The sequence below is a fragment of the Saccopteryx bilineata genome, chromosome 4 (genome assembly GCF_036850765.1).
Source record: "Saccopteryx bilineata isolate mSacBil1 chromosome 4, mSacBil1_pri_phased_curated, whole genome shotgun sequence".
NCBI classification, from domain to species: domain Eukaryota; kingdom Metazoa; phylum Chordata; class Mammalia; order Chiroptera; family Emballonuridae; genus Saccopteryx; species Saccopteryx bilineata.
In genome coordinates, this window is record NC_089493.1 from 143,181,938 (window position 1) to 143,209,849 (window position 27,912).

General features: G+C 37.1%; 1 pseudogene; it reads left to right on the forward strand.

Moving 5' to 3' along the window:
- Window positions 1–1,274: 1,274 nt before the first annotated feature.
- On the forward strand, window positions 1,275–9,438 carry LOC136333992 (uncharacterized protein C2orf78-like; annotated as a pseudogene).
- Window positions 9,439–27,912: the final 18,474 nt, after the last annotated feature.

Consider the following 27,912-nt stretch of genomic DNA (forward strand, 5'->3'; position numbering starts at 1 on the left):
CAAAAATTCCACATAAATACATTTTTCCTGTCCACATTCATGTTCCCCATTCCCTATTCCTCATGATTGTCACTGTGTTTCTCTGACTTCCCTTCTCCTTTCTGCCTAGACAAGCAACAGCATGGCATACAGTGAACCTTAGGAGCCCAAAGTTCTGCACTGGCTGTTTGCAAGGGGGCAGGAGACTACAGTAATTGCCACACAGGATAGAGTTTAGGTGAAGAGGAAAAAAGGAAAATCTCGCAAATGCCTTGCACATGTGAAAGAGCAGGATGGCAGGATGCCTACATGGCCCAAGAAATCACAGGTAGCAAATCATGGCAGAGGAACTGTAACCAAAGGCTGCAGGAAGGAAGGTTTGTCATCAGCTGACTCCTAGCTCTTTGGTGTTTGCGTCTAATGGGCAGAGTCCTTTCGGGGAAGCACTGGACACTGAAAAAAAGACGCCTACTGCTGAAAGCTGACAGGAAGCAACATCCATGAGTGTAAGAACACACAATCAAAGCTGCTCTCAGAAACAATGCCTAAATGAAGAAGAAAATGGAGAGCAATTCCAACCTACCCAGCCCAACCCAAGAAAGGAAGCACTTGAGAATAAACAAAAACAGCCTTGGACCACGTCGTTCTCCCCAAAATGCACTCGACAAACTTCAGTTGCTTTTTAACTTCTTCACAAAAAGAACTCCTGAATACCCTTCCTTTGCTCCTCAAAGGTTGCTGCCAATTCACTAAAGCTGGACTGATGTAATTTCAGGACAAATATTATTGTGCAACCTAGCTGTCCTATTTCTTTCTCTCTACAGAAACTAACAATATACTATATATAATGAAAGATATGTATGTTAGATATTATATCATAGAGAACATTAGTAATTACTAGTTAATTTTGTTAATGAGTGTCATTAAGAAATAGTGAGGGAACAAAAAAAAAAGAAAGAAATAATGAGACAATTTTTTCTAATAAAAGAGCCCTGGGAACATGAGATAATCACACGTTTCTTGCTGATGATCATGTCAGTCCCCAGAGCTCAGCCATAAAGGTGTTGGTTTAGTTCCCCTACCGCTCCCTCCGTTTAATCCTGTTTTCATGTTGGCAATCTGGGCAATTTATTGGCTCTCTCAGCCCTTTAAATTGCCTTGTGACATCATTCTCCCATCAAACCTATCACCATCTGAGAGAACCTTGGAGTCTCCATGGATTTGTAAATACAGTTAGATCATCGCAACTGACCAGTGGCCAGTAACCAGTGAACAGTGACTTTTGTACTGGACACATGCACTCTTTGGCTCTAGCCAGTCAGACATCAAGTATTGTCTCCTCATCCATTGAATCTATTGCTGATATATCCTCTTCTTCTTTATTATGTCAGGTAATGAATAAAACTTACTAAAGATATATTTAGATAATTTTGCCCCTAAATTTAAGAGTAGTGTAAACAAAAATAATATACAATAATAGTGGAAAGTATTGATCTAGAAATTGGAAGAACTGATTTCAGTTTTGATTTTGACATTTACTGGCTATGTGACCATGGACAAGTCAGTGACTCTCCGCATCCCAGTCAGATGCTCTATCCACTGCACCACCACCTGGTCGTCAGTGACTCTCAAAATTTGTTTTTCCCTCATCTATTTAATCACCATGTAAGATCGGTTGCTCTCACTAATCCCTAACTTTTCTAACACAGTGTCTTAAAAGAGCACCTATGTAGAAAATGAAATCAACACTTCTTGAGATTTTTTAAGAGAAGCAGAGAGAAAACTGGCATGGTGAAGAAAACTAGCACTATATATACCAGATGTCTCATGCGTAATCGTCTCCCACGATTAAGGTTTCAACGTCAGTATTTTCAGTGTAGTGCTGTTCAAACTATATTATTCACCTGATTTTGGAGTTTTCTATACAAACTAGGTGAGAAGAGAAAACAGGGAGAGAAGGTGGAGAGTAATGGGCTATAGGGAGGCAAGTATTTAAATGTAAGAAACTTGAGGATTGTGTTCATCAGCACAGGCCAACGGGCACCAGAAGGGAGGGGAAGCAGAAGAATAAAGGAGGGAAAGCTGAACAGATGAAGAAGAGAGCTTGGAGGAGCTCTCAAGAGCCAAAAAAGTGGTTGGAATAGAATGTTGAGGGTAACAAAAGATTTTCAATTTCATCAGAAGAAGAGTATAGGGTTAATGCTCAACAGGCGGCACAATTAAGTTGATTTTAACAAATGCTTACGTGAATAAACTAGACAAAAAGAAGGCCAGAATAGGGTATCACTAGGCAAAGCAGCTGAACCTAAAAACATACTCAGTTGTTTGTGTTTGTCTATTGCCTTTCTGAAAACTGGCACCTGACACTTTGAAGCATATACATTTAAAAATCTGTTTTAGAAATGATATCTCCTATAAACAGGAAACTCACAAAGCTTGCTATCTAGGGGCTGGATGAAACAGAAGTTTCAGTGCTGCACTTTGTTCTGATTTTTAAGTGATGTTGATGCTTTGTCTGTTAAGAATAATATTAATGTTTTTTTTAACAATGCTGTGTCCTAACTTGAATAATAAAGACTGATTCCTGTGTGTGATAAGTATGTTTATATCAAAGCTGCTGTTCATTGTCACAGGTATTTTCTTCCACACACACACAACATATCGATAAACCAACACCATGTCTTTAGATCTTAGCTACCTAAGAAGAAAAAGAAATGGTCAAGTCCCACATCTCTCATTTCACATTTATCTGAACCAAATTTGTGGTGTCCCCTGTGGATCCCCACATTCATTTTTTTATTTGGATTCCAGTGATAATGGTTTCAAAGGCTCTGGGTATGACACTTTCCTGGATCTTAAAGATAATTATAATCTATGTTTTAAGAAAACCATAAAAACTTTCATGCCCATGCCCAGCTGATTAAAGCACAGTTTCAAAGCACAGAGGTTGCTGGTTCAATCCTTGGTGTGGGCACACACAGGATCAGATTGATGATCTTATCTCTCACTCTTTTTCTCCATTTATTTCTCTCTAAACTCAATAAAATAAACATTAGCCCATCTGGGGCTAATGCTCGAAACAATGGAGATAGTTTTAGTGCCAGCGACTGATGCTCTACTAAACGAGCCATCCTCAGTTCCCAGGCCAACACTAGAACCAATGCAGCCACTGGTTGCAGTAGGGGAAGAGAGAGAGAATGGGCTGAGGGAGGAAGAAGAAAAGCACATGGCCACTTGTCCCATGTGCCCTGACCGGGAATCTAACCCAGGACATCCATATGCTGAACTGACACTCCAGCCACTGAGCCAGCCAGCCAGGGCAAAATATATATTTCTAATAGACTTAAGATCTGTTCTTTGCTCAATAATATTAAGAGATATATGAATGAGCACCTTCATGGAATTCTTTTACACGTAATTTGCTTCCTGCTTTATATCAGTGTTTCTTTCATTTTTTTTCCATGTTTAAATTTTATTTAGAAAATTAATTTCAACACAGTAACATTGATCAATAGAGTAAATAGGCTGCAGGTAAACATTTCTATAGTATTTGAACTGTTGACTATGTTGTATACCAATCACCCAAAGTCAAATCAGTTTCCATCACCTTATATTTGTCCCTCTTTACACCCTTCCTCCACCACCTCCCTATCCCTCTCGCCCATGTTCCCTTCCCCTGGTAACCACTTCACTTTGATCTATGTATATTCATGAGTCTCAGTTTTATATCCCACCTTTGTGTGAAATCATACAGTTCTCAGCTTCTTCTGATGTACTTATTTCACTCAGCATAAAGTTCTCAAGGTCCATCCATATTGTCATAAATGTCACTATGTCATTATTTCTTATGGCTGAGTGGTATTTCATTATATATATATATATATATATACCACATCATCTTTATGCAGTTCTCTATCAAGGGACACTTTGGCTGTTTCCATGTCTTGGCCACAGTGAATAAAACTGCGATGAAAATGGGGGTGTATGTGTCTCTATGAAACAATGTTTTTTAGTTTTGGACAGATACCCAAGACAGGGATTGCTGGGTAATATGGCAATTTTATTCCTAATTTTTTGAGGAACCACCATACTTTCGTCCATAACAGTTGTACGAATTTGCATTCCCACCAGCAGTGAACAAGGGTTCCTTTCCTTCCACAATTTCTCCAACATTTGCTATTACCTGTCTTGTTGATAATAGCCAATCAAACAGGTGGTATCTCATTGTAGTTTGGATTTGCATTTCTCGAATACTTAGTGAAGGTGAGTATCTTTTCATATATCTATTGGCTATTTGTATGGCCTCTTGGGAGAGCTGTCCATTCAGGTCCTTTCCCCTTCTTTATTTGCATTGTTTACTTCTTTGCTTAAGAGCTTTGTGACTTCTTTATATCTTTAGGATATTCACCACCTATTAGAGTCGTTGTTTATAACCATACCAGTTTTTTAGGAAAATATTTGTCTATAGACAGTGGAACTACCTACACATCTACATTTATTACATTTTGCTGCTTGCTATTTAATTTTTACTGATATATTTTTCTGTCTGTATGTACTAGCTAGGAAGTCTTTCAAAGTCACCTACTACTATGGTTACTAAAATAGGAGAGGTATGTCCACTTATGTAATATTGCATGTATAAAACAACTTAATTTATTAGTAAATATATTATGATTAGATGCTTGCTCTATGCTTGTGTGTTCATTCATAGCTTTACATTTCTTTTTAGTTCTGTGATATGTTTTTCATGACGTTCCTCTTTGTCTTTCCAGAACTTGTAAATTACCCATAAAAATTGTACATAATATATCATTTATTGATATGAATCATTATGTAGCTACTTTTATAAGTACTTCACGGATTACTTCCAAAAGCTCAAATAACTTAAATAACATTTTTCTTTCAAAAAGCACTTCTTGAGAAACTAAATCTCAGATAGACTTTTTGAGGTAGGATCAGAAACCAGGCCTGAAAAGAGTAAGAATGACCCACGACCAACTGGACCAAACTATACCTAAATTTTAATGAATGGCATGTGGTCTCTGCAAGCAAAATGAGACACTGAAAATTACAAGGGTACTACCTACACTGTTTTCTAGGCACAAAAATAGCACCTCCTTTCAAAGTTCTATTGTTCCAAACATTTCGCAGTGCAACGCTCAGAGCAGAGTCCTGGAAAGGAAGTCGGGATCCTTAGGTTATGTAACCTTAACCTGCTGATAATACTAACATAATTCAGAACATGAGGAAGCCTATCCGATATGTCTGAGACTCTGTTTCCTCACTCACATAGTGAGACTGTGAGAACAGACACACTCCAAAGACTCCTGGTTCTCAATGCTTTGCCTCTAGGAAAGAGCAGACACATCAATCCCTAGTGCAAGCTCAATAGAGAGACAGATAGGGCAACAAGTGACTGCATCTACCCTAGAGAACAGTGTAGGAACCACACCACATTTCTGCCCACGTTGGGAGCAGAGGAAGTTAATGCAGAAGAGCAGCAAACAGCTCTGGCACTCACTCCCATCACAAACTGTTCCATTTTTGATATCTCAGTGAGGACTGCCATTGGAGGCTTTCTGATAGCAACAATCCTAAGATAAAGCCATACTTCAAACATAGTGAGAGTTTATCGATCTCACTGATTTCTTTTTTCCCCAATCACGCTCTTCTTCCCTACAGAGACTTTCCAACATCCACCTTTAATTGGAATCTCAAATTCTCTGCAGAGCTCTTTTCCTGTAGTGAGCAATGTAGCTTCCCTAACAGGAAGTGTCTCCAATTTCTCTGGGGTCTCTGCTCCAGCCGGCAGTTCAGCAGGGCTACTGCCATCAGCCTCTGGCAACTCTTTCCAGCACTCATGGGAAGGGCCCACCTTTACCAGCATTCTAGCACAATTATGCTATCTAGAGTTGCTGGCCAGAGGCAGGTGTCCATTCAGCTGCTTCCTATGCTGGTACTTTTGAGTGGACTCTCCAGGAGGCACGGAGATGAAGTCATCATCACTCAGAGACTTCACTGTTTCTGTCGCAGAGCAGGCCACAGCTGTGTCCTCCATGGCCATGGCATCCCAGTGTCTTAAAACTCCAGATGCCAATAACATGGTTCCCCTGTATCCATCACTTTATGCCAGCTTCATCGGGGGGCACCGCCTCAGATACCAAATCAGGGACACAGCCTGTCACTTCCCTACCAGGAAGGAAGTCACGTGTATTACTATAATAAAGGCACAGTGGGGTCCCTGCTATCTGGAGAACCGAGCACCTACCTGCAATCCTATGGTTCCATGTTTTACACACATAGCAGGGCCTCTGCCCCTCAACCACATGTGCTCATGGTACTAAAAGAGGCTCAGCCCACAAATGTGATACCACCAGCCTCTACCTCTGCAATCTGCTACTCTGCGTCTGCTCAACCCATCACAGAGACAGGTTTGCAAGGTGAGTACAACCAACAAGATGGAAGAGGTCAGCATTCAAAAACAGGGTCATTCTGAGCTGGCAAGTTCTGAGTACACACACAGATAGAATTTCTGTCCTGTGCCTTTAATAACTATTACCATTAATCAGTGCTCTTCAATCTCAGACACTTTGTTAGCTGAGGAAAGCTGATAAAGGTGAGAAGGGGGGATACTGTAATGGCCACGTATGCTCTATTTATGAGAACCCCAAGAGCATACCAAGAAATTGCAACTTTTCACAGCACTCCTGGATTAGACTCCTGTACTGTACACTGTAATGAACTTCTTTCCCTGACTTATTGCTTTTGTCTCTTTGGAAGGCACTTCAGATCTCTTATTTTGACAGTAGCAGCATACATTTTTCTTTTCTTTTTTAATAATTTTATTGTATTGATTTTAGGGAGAGAGGAAAGAAAAAAGGGAGAGACAGACAGACAGACAGAAACATCAATCTCTTTCTATATGTGCCCTTGCTGTGAATCAAACCAGTAACCTTAGCAGGTTCAGACAATGCTCTAACCAAAGGAGCTATCAAGCCAGGGCTAAATTTTTCTTACTTTTATGCCAGGAGTTTACTCTTTGTGTTCCAAGATTTTTTCCATAGCAAGTATGCTAACAGTCTGTCCTTGCTGATATATTTCATTAGGATTAGCTCCCTTCCCTCTCCTACTCTATGGTGTGAAGTGTTCTTGTTAACTCAAGAGAGTGGAGAGAATTAAAAGGGTTCCCTACAAGGAAGCTAGGCCTGGAAAACATTTTAAATGTCACCTTTACTTTTTTTAATTACAAAAACCTTGTGAATTATAAAGAAAATCAAGGACATCTAAAGGTGACCAGTAAGAACTAGAACACTTGCCTCCTATCTCTTAGTGTGGGGCACTCTCTGATCCTAACAGGGACCAGTAGAAATGTCCTCCCCATTGTTGGAAGGGTACACTTGCTGCACTGGTGATACAGGGAGCATAGCACTTACCAAGACTGACTGACTTCTCTTTGATTCCTTTGTAGTGATGGAGACATCCCTTGGAGATGGAGTCTTCCCTGGGACTGCAACCTCCAGGCCAAACATTTTGTCTACCACCAACTCCAAAACTCCCCACATCCGGCAGTAATAAAAATATACAGACACCTGAGAATAACCCACCATCTGAGCCTGGGGACATTTCAAAGGTTGCTCCTATTTATAGTCTTAGTGATTTTCTGGCAATGGATCCAGCTCCATGCCAAGAATAAAAGGAGAAGAATAATTCTGATTATATTAATCCAAGCCAATAGAAAACCAGGATCCTCCACTGCTCCCTTTAGAAATCCCAGATATCCACCAGCTCCTGGCCTGCATTGATCCCCTTGGCCAAGAGGAGCACCTGGGCTGTGAAAGCACTGGGCTGGAAAACAATAGCTTGAATCTGGTGGACCAAGAGTTATTTGAAAATGGACTGAACTTAATGATGGTTTGGAAGTCATCACTGCACTGGTAGAGGATACTTACATTCCACAGCTGTTAAGTTCCTTGGATTATCTAGATCAATCTAAATTTCTCATAGTGGGCAAAACCATAGACACCAGAGCCATCCAGTTCAATGAACTGCAGAGAAGGTCAAGTGTCACACAGGCTCCCTCTGTTCAAGCCAGGAGGAGCAAACATACAGCTTCTGAGCCTAACAGTGATGCTCCCAAGGCCAAATTCCAGCCTGAGAGCCCTGACAGCATGCTCATGGGAGAAGTGGGGATGTGCAAGGCTGCAGCCAGTGATGGGGTTCCTGCGAACACGGCCAAGGATTCCAACAGCAAACCTCAGAAATGGGCATCCAGCAGGCACAGCAAACATAATGGCTATGAACAGGAAAAGACAAAAAAACAAAGAAAAGAACTTGAAAAAAGCTGAAGACTTTCAATTAAGCAGGGAAAAAGGTCAAGGCACAAGAGAAGCCAACCATTCCCAAAATGAAGCAGAGGAGAAATCAACCTGAGCTGATCCAAGAGACCTTCAAAAAGCCTCGAAGCTCCCTAGGTATGCACATGCTGCAGTCTGTGCAGGTTTTTCATGTTCTGGGGAAGAAGATTGATAAGAAAATGGAATTCTCTTCCTCCAGGGTCTTGGGAAACTCAAGCAACCCCAAAGGCCACCGGCCAGCCCCAACTATCAAATGATACCCAGATACCCCACGTGAGGCCAAAGGTCCTGAGAAAATGCATGCCAAACCGCAGAAGCCAGTCTGTAGTGCTAAAAAAGAAAGTTCATCACCACCTCAGTACGAGCTGCCACCTCCTGGCAAGGTCAGGTTGGTACCTTTGGTGTTTCCAACTGTGGACAAGCCTCACGTTCAACCTGTTCCACATCGGCCCACTGTGCCTAACCCCACCAGGCCTGGTTCTAACTCCACTCAGTCTACTGCTGTCAATTCCTCCTGGCCGAATACTGTGTCTTTGACAGGTCCTGCCAGATCTGCTGTGCCAATTTTCACCTACCCAGCCCAACCAGATTTACCAATACTGCCCGCCCTGGTTCTAAGTCAGCTCAGCTCCCCCCCTGCAATTAGTTTATCCCAGCTGACTCCTGCATAATTGTCAGCTCCTGCAAGACCAGCCAGGCCAATTTTGACCAACCTAGCCCGACCGGGCCAGACCAACCCTACCAGGCCTAGTGACCCTCAGTCGGCCTCTTCTAGGCCTGCACCCTACAGAATATCATCTTGCATATCGTTCCAGAGGGACTCTGTTCACCTTGCTGTGACCAAGCCCCAGACCCCACTCAAGCCTCAGAACCTGTATCTACTTGAAGACTTTGCTTTACACCGAATTCCATGGAGGAAACCTGATATTCGTGGGCCAGTCATGTCAACGCCCATCACCAACTGGCTGAGGCCAGAGCGGAGGCCATGAAGAAGAAGGCTCAACTTGAGCATGATAATGTTGTCCATAACTCTGCCTTGGGGAAATATCTCATTGCCAGGGAAGAGAAAATGGAAATTTCTTTCTCCTATGGGTATGCAAGATAAGACACACTAGAAATGTTGGTGCCACTTTGGATACCAGCTGTTTTTTTCATAGATAGTTCTAAATTTCTCTTTTCTGATGTATTTTAAAACTTAATAAAGTTAAATAAAGAAATAGCATTAGTAGATGAGTAATGAAGGAATCTCTTGAGTTTTGAAATGCTGTTACTTGTAATTTTTCTTTGGTGGGAGTGGGAATCAAAGGCTTCCTGAAAATAAAGAATTGCAAGTTGGAATGTTGAATAATGCACATGGGGTAAGAACAGAGGAAAAAGCAAAAAAAGTCCATGGCCGAATTCCAAAAGAGAGATGTGTTACAGGTTTATAAAGAGAAGCAAGCAAGGGAGGAAACGTGACAGATGAAGCAGGGGATGAGGTTAGGGGTAAAAGGATAAATGCTGGACAGAGTTGAGGATGGCAGGAAAAGATTCCAGGTCAACCAGGAGAAGGGTAAAAGGTGTCTCGTGAATGCGGGTCTTATGTTTCATAAGCACCAGACAACTATCTCAGAAAACAGAGTCAGGATACATTTCCAAAAGGTTTGGGTTGCCTTATCCACATGCTTGTCATTGCGGAAGGTGAGTACAAATCAGGGGAATCTAGCTACATTTACCTGGGGTCCAGTGACCATGGATGGGGGCCTAGGCAAGGGAACTGCTGCAGCAGTAGGAGGCCCACCCAGAACTGGGCTGGGATCGAAATCACCATTTACTCAACACCTACACAGCAGGCCCTCTAATGCACTCCTTCAACTACTCTTCACAACATGCATGGCCAGCATCACTGCGTCACTTTACTAATGCGGGTTAGCAATGGGCTTATGTCACATTGCATGTGGTGGAAGAAAGCCTCAATTTGAGGCCAGTCTCCAAAGTCCTTACTATTTACTACTGCCTGTAGGTGGCCAATCAGACTTTCAGAGCACAGCATCCAGAGGTGGTTGGTGCATGAGATCAAAGTTTAGGAGATGACTAGATATTAACTTGAGAGACAGTCAGGGCCACTACCCTGACCCAGGCTGCATGTGCCACCTTGTCTAAATTCCCCATCAACTGAAGCCCACATAAATATCTGCTAGAAGCATCCATTTCCTCCTGGGAAAAGCAATAGGCATAAATGTGCACTGGGTCTCCAGGTGTTTTGCCATAGAATGCAATTGTCAGATCTGAGACACTCCTTGGAGGCCTCTGGCCGGCAGCAGGAGGAAGATAGTGTGAGCAATAGTGGGGGTGGGGCATGAAAGGGAATGGAATAAAAAAGGATATAGATGGAAATCATCACTGTATGAATGTGGGTAATTTGTATTTAAAAATATTTTTAATGATATATGATTTACATAATATAAAATTCATTTTAAACTGTCCCTTCAGTTACATTTAGTACATTCACAAGCTTGTGCAACCATCACCATTATATAATTCAGTGGTAGTCAACCTGGTCCCTACCGCCCACTAGTGGGTGTTTTAGCTTTTATGGTGAGTGCTAGCAGAGCAACCAAAGTATAAATAAAAAGATAAATTTAACTATAGTAAGTTGTTTTATAAAGATTTATTCTGCCAAACTTAACAAAAATATGACATAAAGTACTTGGTAAGTAATTATTATTATATGCTTTAACTTGCCATAACTCTGCTTTATAAATTTTATAAAGTAAAGTTACTTCCCAACTTCATAAATTGTTATTACTATGGAACCAGTGGGAAGTTAGAAAATTTTACTACTAATGGAAATACAAAAGTGGGCAGTAGGTATAAAACGGTTGACTACCCCTGATCTAACCCATAATGTTTCCATCAGCCCAGAAAAAAAGCCCCTTAACTGTTAGCTGTCACTCCATGCTTCCTCCTTCTTCCAGCCCCTGGTGACTACTAATCTGCTTTCTGTCTGGATGGGTGCGTCTTTTCTGGAGATTTCATATATGTGAAGGAATACAATGTGTTACCTTTTTGTCCGGCTTCTTTCAATTAGCATGTAGAAAAGTTACTCATGCTATAGCATGTCATTACTGTACTTTCTATGACTGTATAATATTCTGTTGAATGAATCTACCACTTTGTTTATCCACTCATCAGTTGACAGACATTTAGTTGTTTCTACCAGTAATTTACATTTATCAAGAGTTTATTCTGTGCCACACAACACCAGGCAAACACACTTATCCCATTTCACAGATAAGAAGATAGGCTTGAAGAATTTCAAGGGTTTTCCCAAGATAAGAGTTAGCTATTGGGAAGCTGGGGTCTGAACTCAGTTAGTTGAACTTCAGAGGTAATAGATTCACATGATAAAATTTTACAAAGCTGCCAGAGGTTATTCAGTAAAAATTTACCCTATTCCTCAAGTTCCCCAACCACTAATTTCCCTCCTCCCTTAGAGTCACTTCATTTGCCATGCTGTGGGTCCTGCCAGAAAATTACTTATAATCCAACGTATGTGTACCACAATTTATTGATGAATATGTTACACTACTATTTTTTCATTTTTTTAATTAAATGAGAGCAGGGGAGGCAGAGAGAGACTCCATCATGCACTCCAACAAGGACTCACCCAGCAACCCTGTCTGGTGCCAGTGCTTTGACCACCCGGGATGTTGTTCCATTCCTTAGCAACCAAGCTATTTTTAATGCCTAAGACTGAGGCCACAGAGCCAACCTGAGGAGGTGGAGTGGCAACTAACTATAACCAATCAAGCCATGGCTACAGGATGGAGAAGAAAAGGGGAGAGAGAGAGTAGGAGGAGGAATGAAGAAGCAGATGGTAGCATCTCCATTAAACCCAGGACATCCATAAGCTGGGCAGACACTCTACTACTGATCCAGCTAAACAGGGTCTATTCCACTAATTTCAAATGTCCTTTTATGATATACTAATCCCATATATGTATTTGTATTACTTTTCTCAAAAATGTTCTGGCTTCTTTGCCTACCTTTTATATTTGCCATTTTTCTAGATTCTTTTTAAATATCTTTTGATTTCTAAAAATGTTACTGCTTGACCATTTAACTTGAAAAATTTGGTTTAACATTGAACTTTGTGTGCTGGTAAAAGAACAGATCATAAATGTAGCAATTTTGAGGAAAATTTAAGAAAGCTCTGTGAAAACATGAAGAAAAATAGCATCCACATTATAGGGGTTCCTGAAGAAGAAGAGAAAGAACAAGGAATAGAGACATTGTTCAAACATATCATAGCTGAAAACTTCCCTCAATTAAGGCGGGAAAACATCTCACAAGTTCAAGAAGCACAGAGAACTCCATTAAAGAGAAACCCAAAGAAATCTACACCAAGACACATCATAATTAAAATACCAAAGCACAAAAGTGGTCTCAACAAATTTAAGAAAATTGAAATCATATTGAGCACTTTCTCTGATCAAAACTGCATGAAATTAGAAATCAATCACAACAGAAAAACTGAAAAATACTCAAACACTAGGAAACTTAATAGCATGTTATTAAATAACGAATGGGTAAAATGAGATCAAAGAAGAAATTTTAAAACTTTCTAGAAATGAACGATAATGAGCATACATCAACTCAAAATTTATGGGACACAACAAAAGCAGTCCTGAGAGGAAAGTTCATAGCATCACAGGCATACCTTAAGAAGCTAGAAAAGGCTCAAATAAACGACTTGACCCTACATCTAAAAATACTAGAAAAAGAACAACTTGTAAAGCCCAGAGCTAGTAGAAGGAAGGAAATAATAAAAATCAGAGCAAAAATAAATGACATGGAGACTAAAGAAACAATACAGAGGATCAATGAAACCAGGAGCTGGCTCTTTGAAAAGGAAAACAAGATCAATGAACTTTTAATCAGACTCACCAAGAAAAAAAGAAAGAAAAATATAATAAATAAAATTAGAAATGAGAGTGGAGAAATAACAACTGACACAACAGAAATACAAAATATTGTAAAAATATCTCATAAAGAACTGTATGCCATAAAACTAAACAACCTAAATGAAATGGACAAATTCCTTGAAACATATAATCTTCCAAAAATTAACCTGGAAGAATCAGAAAACCTAAACAGACCAATTACAACAAATGAGATTGAACCAGTTATCAAAAAACTCCCAAAAAAGAAAAGTCCTGGGTCTGATGGCTTCACAAGTGAATTCTACCAAATATTCAAAGAACTAATTCTTATCCGTCTCAAGCTATTTCAAAAAATTCAAGAGGAAGGAAGACTTCCAAGCTCCTTTTTTGAGGTAAGTATAATTCTGATTCCAAAACCAGGCAAAGACAACACAAAGAAAGAAAATTATAGGCCAATATCCCTGAAGAATTTAGATGCTAAAATCCTCAAAAAATATTAGCAAACCAGATTCACAATATATGAAAAAAATCAAACACCATGATCAAGTGGGATTTATTCTTGGGAGGCAAGGCTGGTACAATATTTGCAAATCAATCAATGTGATTCATCACATAAACAAAAGGAAGGAGAAAAACCACATGATAATTTCAATAGATGCAGAAAAAGCATTGGATAAAATCCAGCGACCATTTATGATCAAAACTCTCAGCAAAGTGGGAATAAAGGGAACATACCTCAACATGAGAAAGGCCATCTATGACAAACCCACAGCCAACATCATACTCAATGGGCAAAAATTAAAAGTAATCCCCTTTAGATCAGGAACAAGGCAGGGGTGCCCTTTTCACCACTCTTATTCAACAAAGTTCTGGAAGTCCTAGCCACAGCAATCAGACAAGAAGAAGAAATAAAAGGCATCCAAATTGGAAAATAAGAAGTAAAACTATCATTATTTGCCGATGATATGATATTGTATATAGAAAACCTTAAAGTCTCAGTCAAAAAACTACTGGACCTGATAAATGAATTCAGCAAGGTGGCAGGATATAAAATTAATACTCAGAAATCAGAGGCATTTTTATACACTAACAATGAACTGTCAGAAAGAGAAATTAAGGAAGCAACCCCTTTACCATTGCAACCAAAAAAATAAAGTACCTAGGAATTAATTTAACCAGGGAAATTAAAGACTTGTACTCAAAAAATTACAAAGCATTGATAAAAGAAATCAGGAAAGATACAAACAAGTGGAAGCATATACAGTGCTCATGGTTAGGAAGAACAAACATCACTAAAATGTTTATATTACCCAAAGCAATTTATAAATTTAATGCAATACCAATTAAAATACCAATGACTTACTTCAAAGATATAGAACACATATTCCAAAAATTTGTATGGAACCAAAAGAGAACACCAATAGCCTCAGCAATCTTAAAAATGAAGAACAAAGTGAGAGGTATCACACTTCTGGATATCAAGGTATACTATAAGGCCATTGTACTCAAAACAGCCTGGTACTGACATAAGAACAGGCATATAGATCAATTGAACAGAACTGAGAACCCAGAAATAAACCCCACACTTTTATGGACAACTGATATTTGACAAAGGAGGTAATAGCATACATTGAAGTAAAGACAACCTCTTCAACAAATGGTGTAGGGAAAATTGGACAGCTACCAGCAAAAAAATGAAATTAGACCACCAACTTACACCATGCACAAAAATAAACTCAAAATGGATAAAAGACTTAAATGTAAGGCGTGAAACCATAAACATCTTAAAAAAAAAAACATAGGCAGTAAGATCTCTGACATCTCTCGCAGCAATATATTTGCTGATTTATCCCCATGTGCAAGTGAAATAAAAGACACGATAAACAAATGGGACTATATCAAACTAAAAAGCTTCTACACAGCTAAAGACAATATGAACAGAATAAAAAGACAAACTACACAATGGGAGAATATATTTGACAATACATCTGATAAGGGGTTAATAACCAAAATTTATAAAGAACTTGTAAAACTCAATACCAGGAAGACAAACAATCCAATCAAAAAATGGGTGAAAGACGGAGGACTCGGGTTCGATTCCTGGCCAGGGCACACAGGAGAAGCGCCCGTTTGCTTCTCCACCCCTCCGCCACGCCTTCCTCTCTGTCTCTCTCTTCCCCTCCCGCAGCCAAGGCTCCATTGGAGCAAAGATGGCCCGGACGCTGGGGATGGCTCTGTGGCCTCTGCCTCAGGTGCTAGAGTGGCTCTGGTCACAACATGGCGACACCCAGGATGGGCAGAGCGTGGCCCCATGGTAGGTGTGCCGGGTGGATCCTGGTCAGACGCATGCAGGAGTCTGTCTGACTGTCTCTCCCTGTTTCCAGCTTCAGAAAAAATGCAAAAAAAAAAAAAAAAAAAAAGAAGAAAAAAAAATGGGTGAAAGAAATGAATAGACACTTCTCCAAAAAGGACATACAGATGGCCAATAGGCATATGAAAAAATGCTCAACATCACTAATCATTAGAGAAATGCAAATTAAAACCACAATGAGATATCACCTCACACCAGTCAGAATGGCTCTCGTCAACAAAACAACACAGAATAAGTGCTGGTGAGGATGTGGAGAAAAGGGAACCCTCCTGCACTGCTGGTGGGAATGCAGACTGGTGCAGCCACTGTGGAAAACAGTATGGAGATTCCTCAAGAAATTAAAAATTGAACTGCCTTTTGCCCCACTACCCCAGTGTTAGGAATATACCCCAAGAACACCATAGCACTATATGAAAAGAAGAAATGCACCCCCATGTTTATGGCAGCATTGTTCACAATAGCGAAGATCTGGAAACAGCCCAAGTGTCTGTCAGAGGATGAGTGGATTAAACATCTTTGGTACATATATACTATGGAATACTACTCAGCCATAAGAAATTATGACATCAGATCATTTACAACTACATGGGTGATGGAAATGCAGCATAATCAAATGTCAAAATAACATAGAGATGTTTTCTCTGAACATATGTACCCTGATATATCAATGTCACCCCATTAAAATTAATTTAAAAAAGAAAATAAATAAATAAAGCACTTTTAGGTTAAAAGAAGACTTTTTGTAAACTAATCTTGAAAGATCTCCAGAAGCAGGAAATACACACACTGAAAACATGTAAGCCTGAAGATAATTTCCAAGTACAAGGAAACATATACATGAGCGCAGCTATCTCAGAACACTTGGAACTCATTTTAGCAAAAACCTGCATAGAATGAGACTAAATCTGATGTGTAATAAAGTGTTAATTGTCTTGAATGAATATATCATCAGAAGTATAAACTGATCTTTGTACAAATTCTTATGAGAAGTATACTAACAGTTATTTGAAACCTAACCATATCTTTCAGTTTGAGAGGCTAAGCACAGATGATGTACTGTGTAACAAAACTGAGTACTATCTCATTACCTAATAAGTATCAAAGTATTGTCAAGAACTGCTTCTTCTGAAGAGCAGACAACTGTGTAATTCAAGGAAATACTACAGTAAATTTGAGTGGTGATTCAGGTGGTTTTTTCAAAAATTGAAAAATAGGGTTGATATATATGGTCACTACAGAACATTTGTAACTGTGGTTTTTATAGACAGTGCTAAAACCTACAGAGGGGTTTAAAGATATTTTAAGTTTGTTCTCTGTTTTAATGAAAGAAGGTACACTGATGATCTATTACATATAGTACTAATACAGACACATGTCTAACCTGCAATGTTTTTTTAAAGCAGTTCATTTACTAAGGAGTAGGATCTTGTATGTGTTGAAAATATAAATTGGCTTCCAGATGGAAACAAGGCTCTGTTACTGATAGGAATGGAGCTGAACCTTTTAATTTCCATCAGTAAAACATGAAGGAAACAATGTGATGAATATTGAAAATGCATTTCAACTACTCATTATACAAGTCACTCAAATAATATTTTTTTACAGCTTTATATTTTCCAAGGAAATTGCTGTAATTGTTGGCTAGCTATGTTTTGTTATGCACACAGTGAAAACTTTCTGCTTTCTATGTGACTGTTACGGTATTCTGACACTTCTGATATGAAAAGACAGAGAAAGACTAATGAGTTCACAATAAACTTAGATTATCTTCTAGAGCTTAGTATGATATACAGCTTCATATTAAGGGCAGAACAACAGAAAGTATAAAATAACATTTCATTTTAGTGCTAAGATAATCTGGATTCATCTATATTGTTTAGTTATCTAAAATTATATACAGGCTTTTATAACATGACAAAGTACATAGTGGTTTTTTGACAATGGTTCTTTGATTATGCACGTATCTTGAGCAACGTATTATGTGAAATGTAAAAATTATCTCTAGTTTCACCTTTGTCACTTGTAATTTTGTATATGTGCAGTTAAGATGGACTTGTTTCTCATGTTAGCTAGGTGATTGAAGTTACTTTTAAATTCGTGGTTAACATCTGTTTTGTCAGGATTTTGTAACTATTTATTCAATGAGGAACACTGTTTAACTTGAATACTCTGGTTTTATATTGAACTTTGTGTGCTGGTAAAACAAAAGATCATAAATGAATCATTTTTAGATTAAAAGAAAACTTTTTGTAACCTAATCTTGGAAGATCTCCAGAAGCAGAAATACAGACACTAAAGACATGTAAGCATAAAGATAACTTGCAAGTAAGACCAAGCATATACATGAGCAAAGCTATCTCTGAAAATTTGAAACTTATATTAGCAAAAACTCGGATACAACAAAAAACTAAATTTGATATGTAATAAAGTTTTAAGCATTGTTTTGGAAATATATTATATCTTCAAATGTATGAACTGATCTTTAGACAAGTTCTTTTGAAAACTATATGAACTATTAGAAACCTCACTATTTCATTCTGGTCAAGAGGCATAGCTTGAATATGTACATTACTGTGTAAGAAAACTGAGTACTATCTCAATTCCTAATGAATATCAAAGTATTGCCAAGAACTGCTTCTTCCAAAGAGCAGACAACAGTGTAACACGTAAATACTACAGTAAATTTGAGTGGTGATTCTGGTTCTGTTTTTCAGAATTGAAAAAAAGGGTTGATATATGTGGTCACTAATGGATGGTTGTATACTGTGATTGTTATAGACAGTGCTAAAGCCTATAGAAACATTTAAAGATATTTTATGTTTGCTCTCTGCCTTAATGGAAGAAGGTACGCTGATGAAGTCATTCTTATTATACTAATACAGATGATTAAAGTTACTTTAAAATTCGGGGTTAACTTCTGTTTCTTTGGAATTTTGTAACTTATTTACTCAATAAGGAACACTGTTTAACTTGAAAAATTTGGTTTTATATTGAACTTTGTGTGCTGGTGAAAGAACAGATCATAAATGAAGCACTTTTAGGTTAAAAGAAGACTTTTTGTAACCTAATCTTGAAAGATCTTTCGAAGCAGGAAATACAGACACTAAGGACATGTAAGTATGAAGATAATTTGGAAGTAAAGCCAAACATATACATGAGAAAAGCTATTTCAGAACACTTGGAACTCATTTTATTAAAAAACCTGCATACAACAAAAAACTAAATCTGATATGAAATAAAGCGCTAATTGTCTTTCACGAATATATCTTCAGAAGTATAAACTGATCTTTGTACAAATTCTTACAAGAAGGTTATTAACAGTTATTTGAAACCTAACCATATCTTTCAGTTTGAGAAGCTAAGCACAGATGATGTAGGTACATTACTGTGTAGCAAAACCGAGTACTATCTCATTTCCTAATGGATATCAAAGTATAGTCAAGAACTGCCTCTTCTGAAGAGCAGACTATTGTGTAATTCAAGTAAATACTACAGTAAATTTGAGTGGTGATTCAGGTGGTTTTTTCAAGAATTGAAAAATAGGGTTGATATATATGGTCACTACAGAACATTTGTAACTGTGGTTTTTATAGACAGTGCTAAAGCCTACAGACTAGTTTAAAGATATTTTAAGTTTGTTCTCTGTTTTAATGGAAGAAGGTACACTGATAACCCATTACTTATAGTTCTAATACAGACACATGTCTAACCTGCAATGTTTTTTTAAAGCCGTTCCTTTCCTAAGGAGTAAAATCTTGTATGGGTTGAACATATAAATTTACTTCAAAATGGAAACACGGCACTGCTACTGATAGGAGTGGAGCTAAACCTTTTAAGTTCCATCAGTAAAAGATGAAAGAACAATGTGATGAATATTGAAAATGCATTTCAACTACTCATTATACAAGTCCTCAAAGAATACTTGTTTACAGCATTATATATTCCAAGAAAATTACTGTAACTCTTGGCTAGCTATGAACACTGAGAAAACTTACTGCTTTCTATGTGACTGGTATGGTATTCAGACACTTCTGAAATGAAAAGACAGAGAAAGACTAATGAGTTCACAATAATGTTAGATTATCTTTTGGAGTTTAGTATAATATACAGCTTCATATTAAGGGCAGAATAACAGAAAGTGTAAAATAACATTTCATTTCAGTGCTAAGATACATCTGAATTCATCTATATTGTTTAGTTATCTGAAATTTTATACAGACTGTTATAACATAGCAAAGTACATACTGGTTGTTTGACAATGGTTCATTGATTATGCACATATCTTGAGCAACATATTGTGTGAAATGTAAAATATTCTCTTTACTTTTGTGCACTTGTAACTTTTCCTGTATATGTGCAGTTAAGATGGACTTGTTTCTCTTGTTAGCTAAGTTACTGAAGTTACTTTTAAATTTGTGGTTAACTTCTGTTCTTTCAGGATTTTGTAACTCTATTTACTCATTAAGGAACACTGTTTATATTGAAAAATCTGGTTTTATATTGAACTTTGTATGCTGGTAAAAGAAGAGATCATAAATGAAGCACTTTTAGGTTAAAAGAAGACTCTTTGTAACCTAATCTTGGAAGATCTTTTGAAGCAGGAAATACAGACAATGAAGATATGAAAGCCTGAAGATAGTTTCCATGAACAACCAAACATATACATGAGCAAAGCTGACTCAGAAATCTTGAAACTCATGTTAGCAAACACCTGCATACAACAAAAACCTAAATCTGACTTGTAATAAAGCGTTAAAAATTGCTTGGAAGAATATTGTATCTTCAGAAGTATGAACTGATTTTGTACAAGTTCTTACCAGAAGTATACTAACAGTTATTTGAAATCTAACCATTTCATTCAGTTTGAGAGTTCTAGCACAGATGGTGTAGGTAGATTATTGTGTATCAAAACTGAGTACTATCTCAATTCCTAATGATGCTTCACCACAGAGCAGACAACTGTGTAACTCTGTTAAATACTACAGTAAATTTAAGTGGTTATTCTGGGGGTGTTTTTAAAGAATTGAAGAAAATGTTGATATGTATGTTCACTTTTGATCATTTTTGTACTGTGGTTATTATAGACACTGCTAAATCCTACAGACACATTTAAATATATTTTAAGTTTGCTCTCTACTTTAATGGAAGAAGAAATACTGATGATCAGTTTTTTATACTACTAATACAGACAATGTTTTACCTGCAATATTCCCTTCCAAAAACAGTTCATTTAGTAAAAAGTAAAATTTTGTATGGGTTGAACATATAAATTGGCATCCAAATTATAACATGGCACTGTTTCTGATAGTACAGGAGCTAAACATTTTGATATCCATCTGTAAAACATGAAGGAAACGTTGTGATGAATATTGACAATGCATTTCAACTATTCATTATAAAAGTCACTCAAGGAGACCTTTTTTATAGCCTTATATTTTCCAAGGAAATTGCTAAACTGTAAGCAAGGTATGTTTTGTTATGCACACAGTGAAAATGTACTGAATCTATGGGACTAGAATGGTATTCTGACACTTCAGAAAGGGAAAGATAGAGAATGACTAATGAGTTCACATTAATGTTAGAATATCTTCTGGAGCTTAGTATTATATACTGTTTGATATTAAGGGCAGAATAACAGAAACTAAAGAGAAACATTATATTTCAATGCTAGGACACTTCTTTATCAATATGGTTTATCCATATAAAATTTAATTTATACTAAAAATAACATAAAAGGAAACATACTGGTTGTTTGACAATGATTCTTTAATTATGCATATACCTTGAGCCAAATATTGTGTAAAATGTAGAAAAATCTCAAGCTTTAACATCTGTGCACTTGTAACTTTTCATGTAGATGTGCAGTTAAGATATACTTGCTGTTCATGTTAGCTAAATGATTGAAGTTAATTTTAAATTTGGGGTTAACTTCTGTTTCTTCAGAATTTTGTAACTCTATTTACAGAATAAGGAACACTGTTTAACTTGAGGAATCTGATTTTATATGGAACTTTGTGTGGTGATAAAATTGCAGTACATAAATGAAGCAGTGTTAGGTTAAAAGAAGACATTTTGAAACCTAATCTTGGAAGATCTTCCAGAGCAGGAAATACACACAATGTAGACATGAAAGCCTGAAGTTAATTTTCAAGTACAAGCAAACATACACATGAGTGAAGCTATCTCAGAACACTTGAAACTAATATAATTAAAAACCAGATACAACAAAAATCTAAATCTGATGTGTATGAAAGTGTTAACCATTTTTCTAGAAAAATATAATATCTTCTGAAGTATGAACTGACCTTTGTACAAGTTCTTATGAAAACAATACAGACAATTATTTTAAACCTCTCCATTTTATTGAGTTCAAGAGGCTAAGCACAGATGGTGTTTCTACAATACTGTGTAACAAAACTGAGTACTATCAATTACTAAATACCAAAGTACTGCAAAGTGCTGCTTCACCTGAAGAGCAGACAACTCTGTTAACTCTAGTAAATACTAGAGTAAATTTGAGTGGTGATTCTGTTGGTGTTTGTCAAGAATTGAAAGACAGGTATGATATATATGGTCCCTATGGAACATTCATATTCTGTGGTTGTTAAGACAGTGCTGAAGCCTACAAAAGGGTTTAAAGATATTTTAGGTTTGCATGGTGATTTAATGGAAGAAGGGAAAATGTTCATTATATTACTAATACAGACGCATATCTTACCTGCAATATTCTCTTCCAAAAGCTGTTTCATTTACTAAGGAACAAAATCTAGTGTGGGTTGAATGTATAAATTGGCTTTCAAATGGGAACATGGGTCTTTTTTTTATACAAATGGAATTGAACGTTTTGAATTTTATCTGTAAAATGTGAAAGAAAAAACTTGATGAATATTGACAATGCATTTTTTTATTTCTTTATTTTTTTAATCTTTTTTTTAATAATTTTAATGCAGTGACATTGATAAATCAGGATACATATGTTCCGAGAAAACATCTCCAGATTATTTTGACATTTGATTATGCTGCATACCCCTCACCCAAAGTCAAATTGTCTTCTATCACCTTCTATCTGGTTTTCTTTGTGCCCCTCCCTCCACCTCCTCCCTCTACTTCCTTGCCCCCTCCCCAACCCTCCACCCCACCCTCTGTTACCATCACATTCTTGTCCATGTCTCTGAGTCTCATTTTTATGTCCCATCTATGTATGGGTTTATATAGTTCTTAGTTTTTTTCTGATTTACTTATTTCACTCAGTATAATGTTATCAAGGTCCATCCATGTTATTGTAAATGATCCGATGTCATCATTTCTTATGGAAGAGAAGTATTCCATAGTATATATGTACCAAAGCTTTTTAATCCACTCATCCTCTGATGGACTCTTGGGCTGTTTCTAGATCTTTGCTATTGTGAACAATGCTGCTATAAACATGGGAAGTGCATTTCTCCTTCTGGAACCATTCTATGGTGTCCTTGGGGTATATTTCTAAAAGTGGGATGGCTGGGTAAAAGGCATTTCAATTTTCAATTTGTTGAGAAATCTCCATAATATTTTCCACAGAGGCTGCACCAGTCTGCAATCCCACCAGCAGGGTAATAGGGTTCCTTTTTCTCCACATTCTCTCCAGCACTTATTCTGTGTTGTTTTGTTGATGAGCACCATTCTGACCCGTGTAAGATGATATCTCATTGTGGTTTTAATTTGCATTTCTCTAATGATTAGTGATGTTGAGCATTTTTTCCTATTGGACATTTGTATGTCCTCTTTGGAGAAGTGTCTATTCATTTTTTTTTGCCCATTTTTTGATTGAACTGTTTGTCTTTCCGGTGTTGATATTTACAAGTTCTTTATAAATTTTGAATATTAAACCCTTATCAGACATAGTCTCAAATATATTCTCCCATTGTGTAGTTTGTCTTTTTATTCTGTTCTTATTGTCTTTGGCTGTGAAAAAGCTTTTTATTTTGATATAGTCTCATTTGTTTATCTTGTTTTTTATTTCCCTGGCCTGTGGAGATAAATCAGCAAATAAATTGCTGCAAGAGATGTCAGAGAGCTTACTGCCTATGTTTTCTTCTAAGATGCTTATGATTTCATGCCTTACATTTATGTCTTTTATGCATTTTGAGTTTATTTTTGTGAATGGTGTAAGTTGGTGGTCTAGTTTTAATATTTTGCAGGTTGCTGTCCAATTTTCCCAATACCATTTGTAGAAGAGGCTGTCTTCACTCCATTGTATTTCCTTAACTCCTTTGTCAAATATCAGTTGTCCATAGAGCTATGGGTTTATTTCTGGGTTTTCCATTCTGTTCCATTGATCTATGTGCCTGCTCTTATGCCAGTACCACACTGTTTTGAGTACAATGGCCTTGCAGTATAGCTTGATATCAGGAAGTGTGATACCTCCCCCTTTATTCTTCTTTTTTAAGATTGCTGAGGCTATTTGTGATCTCTTTTGGTTCCATATAAATTTTTGGAATATGTAATCTATATCTTTAAAATATGTCATTGGTATTTTAATTGGTATTGCATTGAATTTATAAATTGCTTTGCGTAATATAGACATTTAAATGACATTTATTCTTCCTAACCATGAGCATGGTATATGCTTCCACTTGTTTGTATCTTCCTTGATATCTTTTATCGATGTTTTTTAATTTTTCGAGTACAAGTCTTTAGTCTCCTTGGTTAAATTTACTCCTATGTACTTTATTTTTTTTGGTTGTAATAGTGAAAAAGATTGTTTCCTTAATTTCTCTTTCTGACTGTTCATTGTTGGTGTATAAAAATGCCTCTGATTTCTGAGTATTAATTTTATATCCTGCTACATTGCTGAATTCATTTATCACATGCAGTAGTTTTTTGACTGAGACTTTAGGGTTTTCTATATACAATATCATATCACCTGCAAATAATGATAGCTTTATTTCTTCTTTTTCAACTTGAATGCCTTTTATTTCTTCTTCTTGTCTGATTCCTGTGGCTAGGAGTTCCAGGACTATGTTGAAATAGAGTGGTGAAAGGGTGCACCCCTGCCTTGTTCCTAATATTAAAAGGATTGTTTTTAATTTTTGCCCATTGAGTATGATGTTGGCTGTGGGTTTCTCATAGATGGCTTTTATCATGTTGAGGTATGTTCCCTGTATTCCCACTTTCTTGAAAGTTTTGATCATGAATGGATGCTGGATTTTATCAAATGCTTTTTCTGCATCTATTGAAATTATCATATGGTTTTTCTCCTTCTTTTTGTTTATGTGATGAATCACATTGATTGATTTGCAAATATTGTACCAGCCTTGCCTCCCAAGAATAAATCCCACTTGATTATGGTGTATGATTTTTCCATATATTGCTGGATCCGGTTTGCTAATATTTTGTTGAGGGTTTTAGAATCTATATTCATCAGGGATATTGGCCTATAATTTTCTTTCTTTGTGTTGTCTTTGCCTGGTTTTGGAATCAGAAGTATACACTCCTCATAAAAGGAGCTTGGAAGTCTTCCTTCCTTTTCAATTTTTTGAAATAGCTTCAGGAAGATAGGAGTTATTTCTTCTTTGAATATTTGGTAGAATTCACTTGTGAAGCCATCAGGCCCAGGACTTTTATTTGTTGGAAGTTTTTGATAACTGTTTTGATCTCATTTGGTGTAATCGGTCTCTTTAGGTTTTCAGATTCTTCCAGATTGATTTTTGGAAGATTGTATGTTTCAAGGAATTTGTACATTTCATCTAGGTTGTCTAGCTTTTTAGCATATATTTCTTCATAGTATTTTCTTTCAATATTTTGTATTTCTGTTGTGTCAGTTGTTATTTCTCCCCTCTCATTTCTAATTTTATTTATTTGAGTCCTCTCTCTCTTTTTCTTGGTGAGTCTAGTTAAAGGTTCATCAATCTTGTTTACCTTTTCAAAGAACCAGCTCCTAGTTTCATTGATCCTCTGTATTGTTTCTTTAGTCTCTATCATTTATTTCTGCTCTGATCTTTATTATTTCCTTCCTTCTACTACATTTGGGCTTTACTTGCTGTTCTTTTTCTAGTTATTTTTAGATGCAGGGATAAGTTGTTTATTTAAGCTTTTTTTAGCTTCATAAAGTGTGCATGTAGTGCCATGAATTTCTCCCTCAGTACTGCTTTTGCTGTGTCCCTATATTTTGAGTTGTTGTATGCTCATTATCATTTGTTTCTAGAAATATTTTTATTTTTTCTTTGATCTCATTCTTAATCCATTCATTATTTAACAACCTGCTATTTAGTTTCCATGTGTTTGAGAATATTTGATCTTTTCTTTTGGCATAAAATTTTTAGTTTTATGCCATTTTGATCAGAGAAAGTACTTGATATGATTTCAATCTTCTTAAATTTGTTGAGACTGCATCTGTGCCCTAACGAGTGGTCTATACTAGAGAATGTGCCATGATCACTTGAAAAAAATGTATGTTCTGCTGCTTTAGGGTGAAAGGTTCTGAAGATATCTATTAAATCAAGTTGACCTAGTGTGTGTTTTTTTATTAAATTTAATGCAGTGACATTGATAAATCAGGGTACATATGTTGAGAGAAAATATCTCTATATTATTATGACATTTGATTGTGCTGTATACCCCTCCCGCAAAGTTAAATTGTCTTCTGTCACCTTCTATCTGGTTTTCTTTGTGCCCCTCCCTCCCCTAACCCCTCTCTCATTCTTCACCCCATCCCCCCTCCCCCAACCCCCCGCCCCTGTTGCCGTCACATTCTTGTTCATGTCTCTGAGTCTCATTTTTATGTCCCTTCTATGTATGGTTTCATCTCACTTTTTTTTCTGATTTCCTTATTTCAATCCGTATAATGTTGTCAAGGTACATCCATGTTATTGTAAATGATCCGATGTCATCATTTCTTATGGCTGAGTAGTATTCCATAGTATATATGTACCAAAGCTTTTTAATCCACTCGTCCTCTGACGGACACTTGGGCTGTTTCCAGATCTTCGCTGCTCTGAACAATGCTGCCACAAACATGTGGGTGCATTTCTCCTTTTCGAGCCGTTCTATGGTGTCCTTGGGGTATATTCCTAAAACTAGGATAGCTGGGTCAAAAGGCAGTTTGATTTTCAGTTCTTTGAGGAATCTCCATACTGTTTTCCACAGTGGCTGCACCAGTCTGCATTCCCACCAGCAATGCAGGAGGGTTCCCTTTTCTCCACATCCTCGCCAGCACTTATTCTGTGTTGTTTTGTTGATAAGCGCCATTCTGACTGGTGTGAGGTGATATTTCATTGTGGTTTTAATTTGCATTTCTCTAATGATTAGTGATGTTGAACATTTTTTCCTATGCCTATTGGCCATCTGTATGTCCTCTTTGGAGAAGTGTCTATTCATCTCTTTTGCCCATTTTTGGATTGGGTTGTTTGTCTTCCTGGTATTGAGTTTTACAAGTTCTTTATAAATTTTGGTTATTAACCCCTTATTAGACGTATTTTCAAATATGTTCTCCCATTGTGTAGTTTGTCTTTTTATTCTGTTCTTGTTGTCTTTAGCTGTGCAAAAGCTTTTTAGTTTGATATAGTCCCATTTGTTTATCCTGTCTTTTATTTCACTTCCCCGTGGAGATAAATCAGGAAATATATTGCTCTGAGAGATGTCGGAGAGCTTACTGCCTATGTTTTCTTCTAAGATGCTTATGGTTTCAGGGCCTACATTCAAGTCTTTTACCCACTTTGAGTTTATTTTAGTGAGTGGTGTAAGCTGGTGATCTAGTTTCATTTTGTTGCAGGTAGCTGTCCAATTTTTCCGACACCATTTGTTAAAGAGGCTGTCTTTACTCCATTGTATTTCCTTACCTCCTTTGTCAAATATCAGTTGTCCATAGAACTGTGGGTTTATTTCTGGGTTCTTTGTTCTGTTCCATTGATCTATATGCCTGTTCTTATGCCAGTACCAGGCTGTTTTGAGTACAACGGCCTTGTAGTATAGCTTGATATCAGGAAGTGTGATACCTCCCACTTTATTCTTCTTTTTTAAGATTGCTGAGGCTATTCGTGTCCTCTTTTGGTTCCATATAAATTTTTGGAATATGTCTTCTATATCTTTGAAGTATGTCATTGGTATTTTAATTGGTATTGCATTGAATTTATAGATTGCTTTGGGTAATATAGACATTTTAATGATGTTTATTCTTCCTAACCATGAGGACGGTAAATGCTTCCACTTGTTTGTATCTTCCTTGATTTCTTTTATCAATGCTTTGTAATTTTCCGAGTACAAGTCTTTAGTCTCCTTGGTTAAGTTGACTCCTAGGTACTTTATT